The sequence below is a fragment of the Malania oleifera genome, chromosome 2, assembly GCF_029873635.1.
Source record: "Malania oleifera isolate guangnan ecotype guangnan chromosome 2, ASM2987363v1, whole genome shotgun sequence".
NCBI lineage: Eukaryota > Viridiplantae > Streptophyta > Magnoliopsida > Santalales > Ximeniaceae > Malania > Malania oleifera.
This window is the reverse complement of record NC_080418.1, coordinates 42,669,890-42,691,587: the sequence shown is the minus strand read 5'-3', so window position 1 is coordinate 42,691,587 and position 21,698 is coordinate 42,669,890. Positions and strand designations below refer to the sequence as shown.

The 21,698-nt window shown below is 37.3% G+C and overlaps 1 pseudogene; it reads left to right on the top strand.

Annotated features, from left to right (window-relative positions):
• The first annotated feature begins 1,283 nt into the window (after positions 1-1,283).
• LOC131148155 (uncharacterized) lies at positions 1,284-14,218 on the top strand (annotated as a pseudogene).
• Positions 14,219-21,698: the final 7,480 nt, after the last annotated feature.

Genomic DNA, 21,698 nt, shown 5'->3' with positions numbered 1-21,698 from the left:
CGCTAACTTCTATTTTAAAGCGTTCTGCCTGGTTATTATGGTCACACGAATGTATAGTTTATGATTGGGATTGTTTAAAAATTCGTAGCATGTGAACTCCGGATTATGGAGGCATAGGATTCTGTAATCTGATTGCGATGGTTTGTTACAAGATTCATAGCATGTGAAATCTGGTCATGGAGGCATAGGATTCTATAATCTGTTGCAAGTACATCCGAGAGGCAGACACAGTTGCGGCACATAGTAGTGGTGGAAAAGAAGAAAAACCCTAGAATAGTGTTGCAGTTTAAATTTGAATTTGAATTTGAATTTTGAATTTTGAATTTGAATTTGAATTTGGATTTAAATGGAGGGTTTATAAATAGACTAGTAGCCACAGTCTACAGGCTGGACCCTACTGATCGCCGACACTCCGTGATGGCAAGCAAGGAATCACGATTTTATGATGCGAGCTGCTAGACCATAATAGCCAAGATTTTATTATATCATATTTCTTGTTTATATATGCTTGTTTGGCATTTTTTTTGTTCTTATGTTATGTCATTAGCATATGTAAGATTTAACATTTTAATATTGGTTTATGCATGTGCAACTAGAGAATAAAATTAATTCCCAAGTTATAAAAGTTTCTTTTTTTAAATAATTAAAGGGAATTTAGAATTGTATTTGTTGCGTGTATTTTATTTATCAATATTGGAATATTAAATTTATTGGAATATTAAACACATGAATTAAATAACTAAGTGGGTGAGGGAATTTATTACGTATAAATCCCATGGTCTCCATCACTAGTATATAGGTGATGTAATTAATTTTATGAGTTGATATTAGTATCTACCTTCCCATCAGATGGAATTAATTACAGACTCACCAAGTATATACTCTAGTAATTGTTAGTATTGGATCACCTCTCCAAATGGGGGATTCACTACGGGACAATAGGTCTAGTGTTATGTGATGGTATACACTTAGTTATGAATAATAGTATTCTCACCATTTGAGTCACTGCTATTGTTTATAGGACCAAAGTAAAGTCAGCAGTTTAATCTTTCTTGGCATAGTCACTTGGCTACATAGTAAAATTAATAGGTCCTCACCTGTCTACACAAATGTTGAGTAATAGACGACCTTCCCATCGAGGCATATTACTCACGGTGTGTTAGGTTGTTGACAGATTCTTTAAAAGAAAAATATTGGTAGAGGGAACCATATTCTTTTAATTGAATTAAAAGTTTATTATTGCTCGTCATATTTTGTTATAATATGTGATTCTTAGGATTAAAATGACTTTCAATCCCTTGACTGTTCTTCTCGAAGAAAACAAACTAGTTGGACCTAATTATATTGACTGGAAAAGGAACTTGGATATTGTACTAACTGCAGAGGAGTACAAGTATGTGCTCACAGAAGTATGTCCACAGAAACCCGATGAAAGGGCAATCGATGAGGAAACCCAGGCTTACCGAAAGTGGATTAAGGCTGATGAGATGGCGCAGTGTTACATTTTGGCATCTATGTTGAATGTTTTACAACATTAGCACCATTCTATGCCTTCTGCCTATGATATAATGTAGAACCTCAAAGAAATGTTTGGGGTTGAGAAGTCCCTGGACTACCCAACACGTATATCTCATTTACTAGTAGTTGAAACACGTTTAATGGTAATATCTACCAGTACTTGGTGTGTGGATATGGGAGCCACTAATCATGTTCGTAATTCTTTGCAGGGGTTCCAACAAACTCGCTAGCTAAGTGATGGGGAGATTTATGTATTTTTGGGAGATAGCACGAAAGTGTCAGTAGTTGTAGTAGGAGATATTCACATTTCTTTTGGTAGAGATAGGATTTTAACATTGAAAGACTCTTTTTATGTAACTTCCATTATAAGGAATTTGATTCCAGTTTCCAAGTTGGTGGATAATGGATATTTCGTTTATTTTAATGACTCAGTTGTTATTAAGTTAAATAAATGTTTTATTGGTTCTGGTACATTGGTGAATGGTCTTTATATTATTAATCATGCTTCTCCTATAGTGCAACTAAATGAATTAAATAACACTGATAAAAAGTCATGTAAGAGAAAGAAACCTTTTGAATTGAATCAAACTTATCTTTGACACTTATGCCCTAGGTCATATTAATCTAAGATGGATTTAAATGCTGGTTCAGAATGGGCCATTAGGTTCACTAGAAGTGGAGGCACTACTAGTCTGTGAATCCTGCTTAGAAGGTAAGATGACCAAGCGGCCCTTTTTGGCCAAAGGCTATAGAGCAAAAGAGGCATTAGAACTAGTTCACTCTGATTCGTGTGGCCCCATTAATATCCAGACTAGATGTGGCTTTGAGTATTTTGTTACTTTCATTGATGATTACTCAAGGTATGGGTATATTTATTTGATGCGTCGTAAGTCTGAATTCTTTGAAAAATTCAAGGATTTGCCTAATTCGTTTTGGGGGCACGCACTAGAAACAGCAGCCTATATTTTGAACTTGGTCCTATCCAAGTTAGTACCTACTACACCCACAGAATTGTGAACTGGGCGCAAACCTAGTTTGCAGTATGTTCGGATATGGGGTAGTCCAACACACGTGCTAAAAGGGAAAACATATAAGTTGGAATCAAGGATAGATGTCTGTTTCTTTGTTGGAAACCCTAGAGGAACAAAAGGTGGTTTATTTTATTATTCTAAGGATCAGAGGGTCATTGTTAGCACCAATGCTCGATTCTTAGAAGAGGACTATGTAATGAATCACAAACCTAGATGTAGGATTGTTTTAGAAGAGTTGAGAGGAGATATACCAGCAAGAAGAACCACCGCAAGACAGAGTTATTGACATCTCATTGCCTCGTTGTAGTGGGAGGAATGTCATAACTCGAGTTGAGTCTGACCCATCATGTGCAACTACCATCAATACGTTGGTTGTACAACCAAGGCAGAATGATGGTGCACAAGGATCAGGATCAATACAGCAAAATATGCCTTGTCATAGTGGGAGGGTTTTGCATGACTAGCCTGATCGGTATATGTTCTTGGGAGAGTATTATGACAGGATCCCTGATGAACTGGATACCGAACCCGGCAACTACTGTGAAGAACTTCAAGATAAAGATGCATAACTTTGGCTAAAGGATATGAAATCATAGATGGAGTCCATGTACTCTAATCAAGTCTAGGATCTTGTAGAGCCACCCGAAGGGATAAAACCCATTAGATGCAAGTGGATCTATAAGAAGAAGATAGGAGTAGACGGGAGGGTGGAAACCTTCAAGGTTAGGCTTGTTGCAAAATGGTTTACTCATAAAGAGGAAATCGACTATGAGGAAACTTTCTTGCTGGTAGCCAGGCTAAAGTCTATCTGGATTCTCTTATCCATTGCAGCTTATTTCGATTATGAAATTTGACAAATGGATGTCCAAACAGTTTTCCTTAATGGAAGTCTTGATGAGTGCATCTATATGGTACAACCAAATGGTTTTGCAGTAGTAGGCCAACAGCACATGTTGTGCAAGCTTAAGAAGTCCATTTATGGACTTAAGCAGACGTCAAGGTCTTGCAACATCTGTTTTGATCAAGCCATTAAATCTTATGGTTTTGATCAATGCCTTGATAAGTCATGTGTATACAAATAGCATAATGGAAACATGGTGGCATTCTTGGTGATATATGTGGATGATATCTTGCTCATCGAAAATGATGCGGGGGGTATTATCTTCGGTTAAGGTATGGTTATCCGGAAAGTTCGACATGAAGGACTTGGGAGAAGCTAGTCACATCCTTGGGATCAAGCTTTTGCGAGATTGCAAGTAAAGGATGTTGGGCTTATCACAAGCTACTTATATCAATATGATTCTTGCCTGTTTTAGCATGCAGGATTCCAAGAAAGGGTTACTCCCTTTCAGACATGAAATCACTCTATCCAAGGATCAGTGTCCTAAAACATCGATTGAGGTAGAGAACATGAAGGCAGTTCCTTATGCATCAGCAGTAGGAAGCCTCATGTATGCTATGCTTTGCACTAGACCTCACATATGTTTTGACATAGGCATGGTCATCAGATATCAGTTTAACCCACGGTGGGTACACTGGACTGCGGTAAAACATATAATCAAGTACCTGAAAAAAACCAAGGATTATATGTTGGTTTATCATGCAGATAGTCTAGTACCCATTGGGTACACTGACTCAAATTTTCAGTTAGATAAGGATTCTAGAAAATCAACCTTGGGAAATATGTTTACCGTACGAGGTGGATTTATTAGTTGGAGGAGTATCAAGCAATCATGTGTTGCTGATTCCACTATGGGGGCCGAATACATGGCAGTCTCTGAGGCAGCAAAGGAGGCTGTTTGGCTCAAGAACTTTATATTGGATCTAGGAGTGGTGCCTTCGATACAATCGCCTATTACACTTTACTGTGATAATAGCGGGATAATTGCTAACTCAAAGGAACCCAAGAGCCACAAGAGGGCAAAACACATCGAGCGTAAATATCACATGATACGAGATATCGTGCGAGGTATACTACTCACGATGTGCTAGGTTGTTGACATATTTTTTAAAAGAAAATATTGGTAGAGGGAACCATATTGTTTTAATTGAATTAAAAGTTTATTATTGCTCATCATATTTTGTTATAATATGTGATTCTCAGGATTAAAATGACTTTCAATCCCTTGGCTTTTATTCTCAAAGAAAACAAATTGGTTGGACCTAATTATATAGGAACTTGAATATCGTATTGACTGTAGAGGAGTACAACTATGTACTCGTAGAGGTATGTCCACAGAAACCCAGTGAAAGGGCAACCAATGAGGAAACCCAGGTTTACCGGAAGTGGATTAAGGCTCATGAGAGGGCACGATGTTACATTTTGGCATCTATGTTGAATGTTCTGCAACATCAGCATCGATTTATGCTTTTTGCCTATGATATAATGCAGAACCTCAAAGAAATGTTTGGGGATCAAAATCGTGCTACTACGCAGACTGTGATGAAGGAACTTATGAATACTACTATGGTAGAAGGGACCCTAGTAAGGGATTGTAACGACCCAAAAATTTATACCATTTTTTTTTCCTCTTATAAAATCTACTATAATGTCTCGATCCCAAAGTGGACACCGAGAATTCCTATTCATAGAAACAAAACACCTATATAGCGGATGTAACACCCTAGAAAATGATATGTTTGGGAATGTAAAAAATAAAAATAAAAAAATAATAATTTAATAAATTAAATAAATAATTAAATTATATATTATAATATATTATTATTATATATGTTAAAGGTTATTATATATATATATATATATATAAACAATATAAGTTAAAGAAAAGAAAGATCTAGAAGGATCTTTTCCTTCAGGAAATTTCATTTCCTGCAGAGAGCGCCCCCCCTTCTCTCCTTGTCTCCTCCGTTTCCCCCTCCTCTCTCTTCTTATTTTCTCGGTCAATATTCGGTTGATCAAAAAATTGAAGATACCGTTGAGTTCCTATCTCCGCCACCGACATTCCTTTGGGAGTGGATTTGTCGTGGGAGCGACGTAGGCCCCACTCCTAGGGAAAGATATACTCCCTCTCTTTCCTTAATTTCTCCTTTAATCTTCTGCTAAATCGATGATCGAGAACCAACCGTTCGAAATGGATTTTACAAACCTAGGATATATGGTATGGTATTTTTGAATAAATGAACGGTGGATAACTTGTTTGTTTATATGGTTATGTTAAAATGTGGAAAATCGTGTGACAGATGATTTAATTGGTATGAATTATTGTATATTTAGATTTGAGATTTTGAAATACTAAATTGTTTGTGAAATATTGAATTGTTTGAGAAGTACTAGAAATACTTGCGAAAATACTGGTACTGCTTGTCGAAAATGCAGGGATTTCGAAATAAAGGCTAGTGGTCGGGTATTGTTTGATTGGCCAAGGGCCAAGATTATTATTTGACGGCCAAGGACCGATTTTTAATTGACGGCTATATGCTAGATTGTATTTGTGGTCGGGCGCCAGGTTTTTGGAATAACAGGGAAATATATGTGAATTGATATTTTAAATGGTGATTTTTATTATATAAATTGCATGATATGCTTTAGAAATCCTGGGGACCAGTATATTGTAAGCACGGTACCGTTGCTAGTTAGACCATGTGCATCCACGTTGTTCTGGATAGAAGGGTAGGGGGTCCAGCCGACTGCCTGCGTGAGGATGAAGTAAGGGCATCGGATTTGCAGTTTTGCTATGGATGCCTACAGATGTGTTTGTAGAGGATGTTATTTTTTTTAAACTTTGTTTAGGCTGATCGCCCAGGCTTAGTCCAGCCTTCGGGTCATACAACCCGTGCTATGGAGGAAGTAAATAGCGTGTTTGTCACAGGGAGTGTCTTATATGCATATCTGTTAATTTATGTGAATACGAATAATTACTAAGATAATTTCGAGGACTTGCTGAGAAAGATGAGTGCCCAAATAGCAGTAATGGTATTAAAGCAGAGGGAAGCTACTTGTATGAGCGGGTAATCTTCCCTATCCTCGGCTAATTGTGTGCATGAGTGTAAAATAAGAATGATTTCATAAATATATTTATCTACTTACCTAACTGGTTATTTTCTGTACACTAAATGCATGCTGGCCACACACTGACATTAGTATAGTCTTTCCCTTACTGAGCTGTGCCTCACCCCTACTTTACAAACTATCTTTCAGGAAATTTCGGGAAACATTCCTAGCAGGCTAGAGGGGCTGAGATGGTAGTATAGTTTTTTTGTATGTGGTGAGTGTTGTTTGAATTGGTTTTTGTATAAGTATAGTACATTGGTTTGTAATAAGGGTTTTGGAACCTTTTTGTATATAAAGGTAGTATAGAACTCTGGTAATAGATTTTTTTGGGATTGTATCTTTTATTTCCCCTACATTTTATATGATAAGTTTGGTATCAGGTACATAGACATCACTAAAGTAGCACCTCGGGCCCCACATGGCAAGTCGGGGCGTTATAGGTGGTATCGGAGCCTAGGTTTTCTAGGTTCTGTAGACTTTGATGGTTGATAATTACCAAAGTATAGGTTGAGATAGGATAAGGATGTGAGTGGGTAGACTAGGTTGGGTTTTTGGTTTGGAAGCTTGGGGGCGGAGATCTTTGACAATTTTCTGTGCTTTTCCTGGAATGACGTTTTCAGGAAAATCATGGTAAATCCATCGATGGTTTCATTTCTAGGTTGAGGGGCTAGAGCTATGAAATTTAGGTTGGAACGTTAGGGCGGTCGAGTACGTGTGTGGAGTTAGTGTTATGTTAGAGACTAGTATCTTATCAGTTTTGTGACAGAACTAGGGGAATGAATATTTAAACTGAGAATTCATACGCATTAGTAATCTCTTCATTTCATACTTGCTTCAATTAGGATAAATGAGGAGTTTTTAAGTTGATTTCTATTCTATCTTCGAGATGGATTCTAGGGGAAATGACATCATAGTTGGAGGGGATAATCATGTGGATACTTCCATTGAGGATGGTGTCGATGCTTTGGTAGTGCTACGAAGTATAGCGCAGTAGGTTAGGAAGGAGAACCAAAGGGACTCTAGAGAGTAGGATCAGCCACCGGTTGTTCAGGGCTGCACTTTTCAATAGTTTACCCAGATGAATCCGCCGGTCTTTGTAGGAGGAGCAAATCCGGTCGTAGCTGAAGATTGGGTTCAGAAAATAGAGGAACTGCTGGGTGTGCTGGAGTGCACGGAGGAGCAGAAGGTGCGGTATGCCACCTATAAATTAGTGAGGGAAGCAAAGAGGTGGTGGAGATCGGCGAAGATGGTTGAGGAACAGTGTCTAGAGCATACATTTATCACCTGAAGCCGTTTCAAGGAGGTCTTCTTCGACTGATACTTCCTTACTGCCACTTGAGAGGTGAAGGGTCAAGGGTTCCTACATCTTACCCAGGGACCCATAACTGTACAACAGTATGCGGCCAGGTTCATGGAGCTATCCCATTTTGTTCCTCATATGGTCCCAAATGAGTCGAGGAAAGCTCGAATGTTTGAGAAAGATTTGAGGTAGGGAATACGTGCACAGGTGGTGGCATTGTTGACTCAGAGTTTCTATAAACTGGTGGATAGGGCTATGGTAGTTGAAGCCAGTATTCAAGAAGAGGAGAGAGCCTTAAACCAGAAGAAGAGACCCTTGCCTTAGGTGTTTCAGATCAGCAATAGTTAGGGCTCATGGAGGCTGCGTGGTAATTTCTTGGGCCAGCGATAGGATACAGGATCTTAGACCCGTCAGGGGAGTTTGCAACATCCTATCTATTCCAGATGCCATCAGAGGTTTTGGGGTGAGTGTAGGGGAGGACCAATTGTCTGCTATCGGTGCAGTGGGGCTAGACATATGGCGCGAGATTGCTGCGCAACATTGAATTATCCACCTCAACAACATCAGTACCGAGGAGGTAATCAGGCATCCCGAGGGGATCACCAGAATGGGAGTTGAGATTAAAGGATATCCCTGTAGTGAGGATTTGCCGGGACCACATCCTGATTGTGAGGTAGAGGTTACTGTTGATCTAGTTCCGGGGACATTGCCGAATTCTAAAGCACCGTACAGACCAGTTATAAGAATTGAAAGAGTTAAAAGACCAGTTATAAGAATTACTAGATTAGGGTTTATTAGGTCCAATGTGTAACCCTGAGAAGCGCCGGTATTGTTTGTGAAAAAGAAAGATGGGTCGATGAGAATGTGCATCAACTACATATTTTCATATTTCCATAAGTCGCTTAAAATAGTGGGGACAATTTAATCCTAAAATTAAGATGCCTATAAGAATGTAAGACACTAGTGGGCAACAACTGGACTCCTATGTTTTGGGGAAATTCTTTATTCCCTGGGAAATTGTGTTATCGCCATAACCTAAAAACAAACATGAGAACAAGATGTCATAGGCATCACATTGCCAAGTATTTCGAAGGATCCTGTGAACCAAATAACACCAAACTGAATCATATTTAGCAACTTACCTTGAAGAAAAATTATAATGATGCTTGGATCTTTAGCAAACTACTATCTAGAAGGAAAACCATACATGCTAGGACTTGGAGCTTTATCTTTTTGCTCTATCCTGTGCGAATCCTAATTGGCAATGGGACACTAATTTAACTGCTTGGGCATCAGCTCGGTTGGGATTTGATTTGTATACAACTTAATGTGAAATCTTCTATGGTGATTTGCAGTTGATTGTGACTTTTGAAGCCATCTTTAGAATCTGGTCCTTCTATCGTTAGCAACTCTCTAGTACAAATAAATATCACCCTTTCCTTCCTGATCCATTTCACACAAGAATTTCGCCACCAGACAATGTTCAATAATTGATCATAGCTGACTAAACAACTTCATTAGTATTTTATTTTATACCAAAAACCAAGACACGTGTTTATTGCATATTTGTCCAATCACTAGAGCAAGATCAGGGTTGGCTTGAGTCGGTATACTAGGACTTAGACTTGCCATAATTGCAATTCCTGTTTTTCGTTTAGGATATTTTTCAACTATATTTTGATATTCAACGTTTGCCAACATAGGTTAGAAGTTGAGTTTTAAAAACTATTTGAAGCAAGAAAAATTTAGAAACCAATTTGGTAGGAAAATAATACTTTATCCTGATTTTAACGTGTAATCCTGTGCATTAGTATGACATTGAAAAGGAATTGGGTGATTAGAATTACAGGGAATGTTTAGAAGCTCATATAATTTTTACTTAAAAAAATCACAAGTTATGATGAGAGTTTGAAGTGCCTTTTATACATTTTATCTGACAGGCTAATGATGACACATTATGGTCTGAGATGTCCCAGCAGGTATAGTCCTTGATGAGTATGAGTCATCAATGCAAGTTCTTTGTTTAAATATGAGTCTAACTATTGGTGGTTATCTATTGATCATAAACCTAGTTGATTATTTCCAAAAAGAAATAGTACTTAGAGATCCAAATGGAGTGAGGGTTTTCTTTCTAACTAACAAGCTCTTATATTTGATATCTTGAGTGCTTGTGAAAGGATAGAATTTGGGCACATTTCTAGGGTTTGTAGCAGTAATAAAAGAAATATACAAGTTAACGAATCCCCAAACTTCTTTACCCATTGGTGATGAATTTCTAGATATTCTTCTAAGATGATTTATCAGGGCTACCTCCAAGAGAAGATTGAATTTAATATTGAGTTGGTGCTAGGAACGGAGCTTATGTCAACTACTTCATATAGAATGACATTAACTGAACTAAGGCAACCTAGGGTGCAACTAAAAGATTTTCTCGACAAGGAATTTGTTCAACCTAGTATATCATCATAGGTTGCACCTGTGTTACTCACTAAGAAACATAATGAGACCTCGAGGCTATGCATTAATCATTGGAAGTTGAATCGTGTTACATTAAGAATTGGTATCAACTTCTAGGGATTGGTGGATTATTTGATTAATGGGTAAAATCTCAAAATTTTTAAAGATTGATTTGCAATCTAATTTTCACCAATTAAGAATTTGGAATTACACATCCCAAAGACAGGATTGAGTACACAAAAAGGTCGCAATAATTTTCTAGTGTTGCTAATTGGGTTATTCAAAGACTCAAGAAGAGCATGAACAACATTTGCGATTAATTTTACAAACATTATGAGAGCATCAGTCATATGCTAAACGGGAAATGTGGGTTTTGTACAATTAATTCGAAATTTATGGATCATGCCATAATCAACGGATAGTTATCTATTGATTCTTCTAAGGTTATGTTAGTGTTAGATTTTTGGAAGACTGGAGATAAAAATTGAAGTTGTTGTGTATTGGTACTGAAATAAAGTGTATTAGGACAAAATGTGTAATCCATCGATTTATGTTAGTTACCAGTTCTAATAGAGTGGTTTAAAAGATTAACTCAAAACTTGTTAGGTTAACGATGAATTTTACTGGGGTTGTATTCAACAAATTTCAAGAACAAAATTTTTATAAGGAAGGGAAAATGTGACGCCCCAGAAAATGATATGCTTGGGAATGTAAAATAAAAAAAAATAATATAATAATTAAATGAATTAAATCATTAAATAATCATAATAATAATAATTAATTAAATTATATAATATAATATATTATTATTATATATGTTAAAGGTTATTATATATATGAACAATATAAGTTAAGGAAAAGAAAGATCCTAAAGGATCTTTTCCTTTAGGAAATTTCATTTCCTACAGAGAGCAGCCCTCCCCCCCTCTCTCCTCGTCTCCTCTGTTTCCCCCTCCTCTCTCTTCTTATTTTCTCGATTAATATTCGGTCGATTAAAAAATTGAAGATACCGTTGGGTTCCTATCTCCGCCACCGACATTCCTACCAGAGCGGATTTGTTGTGGGAGCGACGTAGGACCCACTCCTGGGGAAAGATATACTCCTTCTCTTTCCTTAATTTCTCCTTTAATCTTCCACTAAATCGACGATCAAGCACGACCACGGGGTGCTAGTCTCGATCATCATCATTTTTGCCAGAGCGAATTTTCAATTTGGGGGTCCTAAGCACCACTCCAAAGCGAGAGTGAGATTTAGGTAATTAAGGAAATTGGTTGTTTTCGGGGGTTTAATTATTATTTGAAATTTATGGGCATAGGAAATGTTAAAATAATATTTTATTTAGGATTGATTTTATTAAATTAGGATTATTGAATCAGGGTTTGGATGAGCGCCGTAGGCATCATTTTGGGGTCCCTACTAGCGTTGTTTTAGGGAACCAGGTAAGGGGATTAAGTTAAATCAGTAATTTTGTGGAAATTGAATCAATTTAATTGTTATGTTTAAATATATATACATATATTTATTTATTTATTTATTTATTTATTTTATTTAATAATTTAAAAGTTATTTTGAAAACCAACCGTTCAAAATGGATTTTACAAACCTAGGATATATGGTATGGTATTTTTGAATAAATGAACGGTGGATAGCTTGTTTGTTTATATAGTTATGTTAAAATGTGGAAAATCGTGTGGCAGATGCTTTAATTGGTATGAATTATTGTATATCTAGATTTGAGCTTTTGAAATATTGAATTGTTTGTGAAACACTGAATTGTTTGATAAATACTAGACATGCTTGCGAAAATACTAGAACTGCTTGTGAAAAATGCAGGATTTTGAAATAAAGGCCAGTGGCCGGGTATTGTTTGATTGGCCAAGGGCCAAGATTATTATTTGACGGCCGAGGACCGAGTTTTAATTAATGACTATATGTCGGATTGTATTTGTGGCTGGGGGCCAGGGTTTTGGAATAACAGGGAAATATATGTGAATTGATATTTTAAATGAGGTTTTCTATTATCTAAATTGCATGATATGCTTTAGGAATCCAGAGGACCAGTATATTGTGAGCACGGTACCGTTGCTAGTAGACTATGTGCACCCACACTGTTCTAGATAGAAGTGTAGGGGGTCCAGCTGACTGCCTATGTGAGGTTGAAGTAAAGGCATCGAATCTGTAGCTTTACTGTGGATGCCTGCAGATGTGTTTGCAGAGGATGTTATTTTTTTGACTTTATATAAGCTAATCACCCAGGCTTAGTCCAATCTTCGGGCCACACAACCTATGCCATGGGGGAAGTAAATGACGTGTTTGTCACAATGAGTGTCTTAAATGCATATCTGTTAATTTATGTGAATATGAATAATTAATAAGATAATTTTGAGGGTTTGTTGAGAAAGGTGAGTGCCCTAATAGCTGTATTAGTGTTAGATCAAAGGGAAGCTACTTGTATGGACGGGTAATCTTCCCTATCCTCAACTATTTGTATGCGTGAGTATAAAATAAGAATGATTTCATAAATATATTTATCTACTTAGTGAACTGTGATAACCATAACGCTGTAATAAACTGATTTGTGTAAGCTGTAATATCTGTATGTTATGGTTCTGAAATATGAATATCATGGTACTGTGAAATTGAATATCATAATTCTGTAAATAAAAATATATAATATGTGTTTCATGATTCTGTAAAAGCTATATAATTGTAGTTCTGTAAAACCTGACTAGAATTCTGTACTATACCAATATTCTCATGCCATACAATAATTAAAACTCATTAAATATAATTTATAAAATTGTATAATTTCTTACTCTGAATTATTCAAAATCTTACTTTGGAAATCCATAATCATATACTATATTTTACTGGCAAAAATCTCTAATTTGACTGGTATAACATATTTCCCTTATTTTTTTCCTAATAAGCCTATTGAAATTCTATATCTACGCCCCACAACATTTGAAGTTCAAAACCCTGAAATTCATATTTCCCAATTCTAATAAACTCAACCCTCAGTATATTTATCATTCAATATTTTCCTTGGCTTTATATACTCCAAATTAACAATAAAGCTCTAAATTGACTCACTTACCTTGGTTTTGGAGTGGTGCCCCAGAACCCTAAATTGAAAATCTGCTCCATGAAGTTGCAAAGAACTTTCCCACGAACCTCATGGTAGTTCCTGATCGTCAAAATGGGGTTTAACGAAGCAAGAATCGAAGGAAGGAGGGGGTAGGGCCGTAGGGTTTGAGAGAGAGTATGAGAGAGAGTGATTTTTGTTGAATAAAGAATGAAGCTCGCGGGTTCTTTCTATTATTCACACTACAGGGAAAACCGTCGATGGTTTTCTAAGTCTCTCAAAAAATCGTCTTTAGTTTTCTATTTAACCGGCCCAAAAGTACCGTTTACCTTGTTACCCTACCACGGTAAAAAGAAATCTGTCGACGATTTTTCTACCTCCCCACGAAACCGTTGACGATTTGGGCTATTCCCAAACCTTCTTCCTCTTTTCTTTATTCATTTTAATTATTATATTTTTTGGGTCTCTACAGGGATCATGTTCTAAAGATGATTGGTCTTCTCAATGAGCTAGATATCCTTAGAGCTGAAATCGATGGGGAAACCCAGGTTAATATCGTTCTCCAGTCGCTGCCTGACTCTTTGAAGTAGTTTTGCCTAAACTACAACATGAATTAGCTCTCTTACTCATTGGCATAACTACTTAAAGAGTTTCAAGTAGTTAAGGGCTTCATCAAGAAGCCAACTATTGCTCTTGTGATTGAAAAAGGTTCTTCTTCTAGGCCAAAAGGCTGAAAGAAGTAGAAAAAGGCTAAAAAACCCCAGGGAGCTCCTCCAGTAATACGTGGGCCACAGGACGGAGTGAAAAATCCTTAGGGCAAGTGTTTTCACTACATGCACCCTAGGCACTGGAAATCACAATGTCCAGTTTATCTCACCAAATAGAACAATAAAGGGGCTCTAGCAAACCCACCAGCTAAGTGATGGGGAGATGTACGTTTTTTGGGAGATGGCACGAGAGTGTTAGTAGTTGTAGTAGAAGATATTCACATTTCTTTTGGTAGAGATAGGATTTTAATATTGAAAGACTCTCTTTATGTACCTTCCATTAGAAGGAATTTGATCTCAGTTTCTAAATTGGTTGATCACAAATATTCCATTTATTTTAATAACTCAATTTTTATTAAGTTAAATAAACGTTTTATCTGTTCTGGTACATTGGTGGATAGTCTTTGTTGTCTACTATTCAACATTTGTGTAGACATGTGAGGACCTATTAATTTTACTATCTAGGCAAGTAACTACGCCAAGCAAAATTAAATTGTTGACTTAACTTTGGTTGTATAAATAATAGCAGTGACTCAGATGGTGAAAATACTATTATTCATAGCTAAGTGTATACCATCACATAATACTAGACATATTGTCTCGTAGTGAATCCCCAAATGGAGAGGTGACCCAATACTAACAATAACTAGAGTTTATACTTTGTGAGTCTATAATTAATTCCATCTGATGGGGAGGAAGATACTAATATCATCACATAAAATTAATTACTTCACCTATAAACTAGTGATGAAAACCATGAGATTTATATGTAATAAATTCCCTCATCCACTTAGTTATTTAATTCATGAGGGATACAAACACATGTTTAATATTCCAATATTGGTAACTAAAATACACTCAACAAATAAAATTCCAAATTCCATTAATATTTAAAAAAAAAAAATTGTATTATAACTTGGAAATTAATTTTATTCTTTAGTTGCACATGCATAAACCAACATTGAAATTTTAAATTTTACATGCTAATGACATAACACAAGAATAACAAACACGCCAAGCAAGCATATTGATTACACGTCAAAGATGCGTAATTAGGCAAATAAAATTTTTAATTAAATACTACAATTTCACTTAAATGCCTGATTATGTCCCGTATCTTAACATTGAGCTCATTTGATAAATTTTAAGATAATTATCCTACTTTGCTGAAAATTTAAAAATATTCATGTTTTATTATTGTAGGAATTTTTGGAAATTAAATCCAGAATTAAATGTGTTAGAGAGGTCGTGCATAATGAGTTTGGAGAATTGGAATTTGAAATTGGAAGGCCGGCTGGGTTTTTAATTGGAAGCAAATTGGATGCTGTGTGTGCTTGTGTGTGAGAAGATTACATGGGTTTCATGCACATGAATCCGTGTCATGTAATGAAAAGTGGGCAGCAATCCAAGTCTGAAATTCGCTAGAAGACAATCTAAATATATTTCGGTATTTTAATCATAACTCTCCCACTTGATATTGGATTGGTGAGATTCAAGTTGCATTGAAAAGCTTTCTAAGATATCTACAATTCATTGTGAAATAACTTTTTACTAATTTGGACGTTTACTAGGTAAAAATTGAGCTTGAAAGTGAAGGGCAACTGGAGCCAAATTGAGATGAAAAAAAAAAAGAAGAAGCCCATGTACCCTTGATTTGACCCGGCTATGCAAGAGACACGGAGAGGTCTTTGGCTTTGGCAGAAGGCGTTGGGTTCGAGTTTTTTTTGGTTTTAACTTTTTTTTTTTAAAATATATTAAATAATACCTCATTCTGGGAAGTATTTCCCAGAATGACTCTGACGTAATCTCGCTACTCCAAGTAGCGAGATTTACTTTTGACTGAAGGACTCGTGCTGACGCGTGGCAAATCTCGCTACTCCAAGTAGCGAGATTTTATTCGGATAATTAATGCTCTGCCAACCGCCTTTTGACGCTTGGTAAATCTCGCTACTCCAAGTAGCGAGATTTTCATGGGATAATTAATGCCTTGCCAACCGCCTTTTGACGCGTGGTAAATCTCTCTACTCCAAGTAGCGAGATTTAAATGACCATCCACCCGACTTTCGACGCATGGCAAATCTCGCTACTTGGAGTAGCGAGATTTGCTTCAGAATAGCCTTGCCCGTTCTTCCTCCTTTCTTGCGTGAACAGACAATACCTTTGCTGCAGAGCCGAGCGCAGGTTACCGTTGAAGGAGAGGAGACTCCGGAGCAGGTGACCGTTGCGGGCTTCATCGAATCGAGAGTTATATAATGAGATGGGGTAAGTTATGTTTTCCATGTTCGGTGCATAGATTTTTAAATTATTTTTATTTTATCCAAAGCTTTGATAAGCGGAGAGACAGAGTTTGTGATTTGTGTTGAAAGATTCGTGGATAAACATTTTTCTTAAGGTTTGTATTTCATTTTTTTGGTATTTGAATTTGAATTTTTGCCGAGAATATTTAATTTTTTCCATTCAAACTGTTGTTCAATATTTAATTTTTTTTTTTGGATTGTTGTTTCATTGTAAAATGCATTATCTTTCCTGCCCTAAAATTTGTTGAAGTTTCCTCCACTCACTAAATTTGTTGAATTTCCTTTTGCTCTTTTTAATATAATTGTGCAATTATAATTAGATCATATGGTTTACCTTCAAAAGATCGATGGGAAATTTTGTTATTCAATCCTTGAATTTCCTTCTGCTATTTTTAATATAAGTGGGCACATCCACTAAAGTTTTTCAAGAACATGTAAATTGTATGATTTTAATTGATGCTTTGAGTTAATGTGAGTGCACATTGTATTGTCATTTATCGTATTACGTACATATAATTTTCTACGAGTTAATGAATTTTAGAATTTTAATATTCACTTATTTTATTTCCTACACAAACTTTAATAATTTTAGCTCATTTAAGAATGTAATGCGTATGATAGATTTCATAGATAACGTATAGAGTATATATATACGTGCCTTTGATGTTTCTTATATTTAATTTCAAACTTTAGTTTTCGTTGAATTTTAGTTTCAATTCCTAATGAATCAAGCTCATACCTTGAACCAACCACGTAATAAAGTTCAAGTTGAGCCGAATGTTTGAAACATTTGGAATAGATTAGAATAGAACTTTATAATTATAATATAAGGAGTATCATTTGTGAAATTTTTATTCTCAAATAAGAGGTCCTAGTGACGGGATTAAGTATCCTCTCCCTCTCTTATGATTACTAGAATACAATAATTAATAGGATAAAAAGATATTCATCTTTTTTTAAGTTTGCTTAAAAGACAAATATCTTTCCTAAAATTTAAAAAATGTCACAGACGTCTCCTAAATTATCAAAAATGTTAAAGACCTCATTTGATGTTTGTCAAAAGAAAATGAACTTTCTCTTAAAAAAAAACTTGTCTTTTTGCAAAATTTAAAGTTAGATTTATGTATTTTTAACAAATTTCAAGAGAGATCTTTGAAATTCTTGAAATGTCAGCGGACGTCCTACAAATTCTTAAAACCCCTGGGGAGATATTTAAAATTCTTGAAACCTTAGGAAATGTGATTGTCTTTTTATCAAATTTTTGGGAAGATTAGTGTCTTTGCCTAAATTAATATACTTTATTAAAATTACCTAATAATTTAGTTCACCAATCACACTAAAAAACTTAAACTTGCAAAAATTATATTTAAAATAAATAAAAATAAATAAAAATATCCAAGGAAGTAAGAGCAGATAAGGTGGGGAATTCATCATGAGACAAGCCCCATATGTATAAGATCCTAGGGTGGGGGGTGCCTGAGGAGGCCACAGACCACAGAGCACCATTAAAGATCCAACGGTACGAGGGCGAAGCCGGCCTCGACTAGTCACCGTCGATGACGCTGACTGGGAGCACCGTAGAGATGATAGCTAAAAGGTCACATTATTAGAGGAGAGTAGTAATGAGTTTTTTCCTCCCCGAATTTATGTATTTTTCACGAATATATCGATATAAATATAGTGTTCACATTTTAAAGCACTTGCAATAAGACCATCCCATTCCCATTTCATGAATCGAGATGTTATGCATCCTAAGTAACATTTTTCCAAAAGATCCCTTCAACTCCTTTGAGTGTAGTTGTTCGGATTAGCAATGAATCCTCAAAAGGCTACTGAACAAAATTGAACTTCAAATTAAGGGGCAACCCAACCCATAATGAGGTAGAGTATGAAGTACCATTTTGGAAAAATTACTCTTAAGAGCACCATTTCATAGTTCTTTGGATTCTAAGTTGAATTACCATTTTGGGAAAATCCGAAGTATATGTTATATGGGGAAAATCAATACATATTCATGTTTTAACAGTTTATTCATTACACTTTTGTTCATAATAATTTTGCTTTGTTGGTGGAAATTGAACTTAGCTCCAAACTCTAGAGTTTGTTTATTCATAGACGTTGAATTCATCTATTTATTTTCTTGGTGGGAAAGTTAGATCCAAACTCTAAGTTCATTCATTCATTAGAATTTGTATACATCTATTTGGTTTATAGTCATTAGTTATTTCGTCTCATTTACACATATCACTTATACATACAATTTTGTCTTGCGTAGGTTTTTTTTATTTCCTGATCGCCGATCTAAATGGCAGGAAGCTCAAGCAGTGATCTGGTGACGGTATTTTTATATATAGGGGGGAACATTATAACCGCATTAGATGGTGTTAGGTATAGTAGTCGGCCAGTTCGACTTATTCGAATTAGCCGTAGGTGTAAATTAAGTAAATTATATACGAAGATATATAAATATTTGCATATTGATCTAGATCAATATGCATTGCGGGTGACGGCAAGATACCCTGCGTGAGAGTTAAATAATACAGCCTTCTACGAGGCTGTTCCCATGTCAGATGATTATGGGCTGCGCATTGTATTGGACGCACACTGTGTCGGTGAGACATATTTAACGATGCAATTGTATGTCGAGACCATTCCTCAAGTGGGTGTAATCACAGTTAGGTAGCCAGACGCGCCCGCGGAACAATTGGATGAAGTCGGTGAAGACACCGAACAAACACATCAGGTCGATGTTGGTGGGGAGGTTCGTGCTATGTCCACGGTTGAGTTTAACGAATATCCGGGATTGTCATTCCAGCCGTCGGAGTACGAAGCACTTGTTCCTTACACGTTTCAGCAGGGAGGTTGCGAAGACGTCCCGAGTGCGGGACTAGCATCGTTGCTCGCCATTGCAAACGACGCATTGGACGAGGGCATGAACATTACGAACGATGTTCATATTGAAGACGAACACATGCACGAGCAGGAAATGGGTGAAGGGTTAAATGATGTCCCCGATGATGTGAACTTACCTCGCCATGACATGGATGACGCAACGTTTGACGCGCAATTCATGGGCGAGCTTCCGATGTATGGTCATATTGACCTAGCCGCTGTAGATTTAATTGCGGTCAATGAGCTTCCTATATGCGTCACTTGTTGGGAAGAATCCTCTGAGTTGAGTAAGGGGATGCTTTTCGGATCGAAAGATCAGCTGATCGCCGCAGTGCGAATATATCACGCTCGCACCCACCATGACTTCCACATGGTGCGATCTACTCCTGAGTTGTGGGTTGCTAGGTGTAAGGACCACGATTGCGCATGGAGATTGCATGCCATGTATCGAATAATACACCATTTTTTTGAAATCACCCAATATGGTGGTCCGCATACGCGTCTGAATGAACTTATATCGCAAGACCATAACCAAATCACGTCGTCCCTCATTGCTGGGGAGATAGTGAATATGATCAGGGGAGATGCGTCGACGTCGATCGCTACATTGAAGGAGTTCATTGATCATCGATTCGGGTATTCAATCTCTTATAAGAAGGTTTGGTTGGGCAAATAGAAGGCAATAGACCAAGTCTTCGGTGATTGGGAGAAATCGTATGAAACGTTACCGAAGTGGATGGAAGCGATGCGCGCGTACAATCCTGGGACTATAGTCAGGTGGAGGTCAACTCCCGTTCCAGGTAGCACTAACAGCGCAACCTTTGTATCTGTATTTTGGTCATTTGCAGCATCTATTCAGGGTTTTCGTCACTGCCCTCCCGTTATATGTGTGGACGGGACACACTTGTACGGTAAGTACAAGGGTAAACTCCTTATTGCGACGTGCCCCGATGCAAATAGGAAAATATTTCCCCTTACATTCGCTATTGTGTAAGAGGAAAGCCTCAACATATGGAATTGGTTTCTATGTTCTCTGCGTTTGATTACCGACAGGGACGACATTTGCCTCATATCAGATCGGCATCCAGGGATTATCGCTGCGGTGCAGCACAATCCTAATTGGCAACCACCACGTGCGCACCACCGATTCTGCCTTCGACATGTCATAAGCAACTTTAATACGAAAGTGCAGAGTGTCAATATGAAGCGAATGGCTGTGCGAGCGGGAAGGGAGCATCAGGTGAGAAAATTTGACAAGTGGATGGAGAGGATATTCGATGAGGGTGGAGAGCTAGCCCTGTCGTTGTTCGATCAGATCCCTCCTCATATGTGGACTCAGTGCCACGATGGTGGAAAGAGGTATGGAAACATAACCACCAACCTGGTCGAATGTTTCAACGCCGTCCTAAAAGGTGCACGTAGCCTTCCCATAATGGCTCTCATTCAACTAACATTTTATCGCGTTGCACATTACTTTAATAGTAGACAGGAGGCTGCTCATAACGCAATATCTGGATGAAATACGTTCAGTCCGCATATATTGCTAGCGATGGAAAGAAGGAAGCTGAAGGCAACCGGAAAACGAGTCACGATGTTCAATCGATCTAAGGGTACTTTTAACATCATGATCGCGCAGCAGGGACCCCATAAAGGAAACAATGTCCAAACTTTGAGCATCTAGAGGCGCAAATGCTCCTGCGGGAAGTGGCAATCTTTACACTATCCCTGCTCTCACCTTCTTGCAACCTGTGCCAAGACATGGCTAAATAAGAACCAGTATGTTGAGTCATATTGGAGCACTGCCGAGCACTATGCAACATATGCTGCCGAATTTTATCCAATTATGCATGAAGCATATTGGCCAACTTGCTTGTTGCCAAAATTGCAGGCAAATCCTGCATACGCTCGACATTAAGGTCGACCTAGGAGCTCACATATACATAACGAGATGGATGCTCGGGAAGGTCGGAAACATATCACGTGTAGTATATGCCGTCAAGAAGGACATAACCGCACAAGATGTCCGAGAAGGACACAACCTGGGATGCAGCTGGATCTTCGCACTGACCTATAACTTATAGGTTAACGCGATTTGCGTACTCGTATTCCTCGCGTTACGACAAGTTTTCAACTGCCATTTTACTCCCTCCTTCTGAACAGGGCGATTGTAAATAAGTCAGCCGCATCCATCTACGTGAAGATTCATGAACTTGGGCATGGGTCAGGAGAGCCTTTTTCCTATATTCCAAATGTAAGATCCTCAGACCGCTTTCATTTTTTGGTGAGCACGCGAATGCTCCATGCTCAATTTGGCTCTGAGCAATTGAGTCACTGTGTTC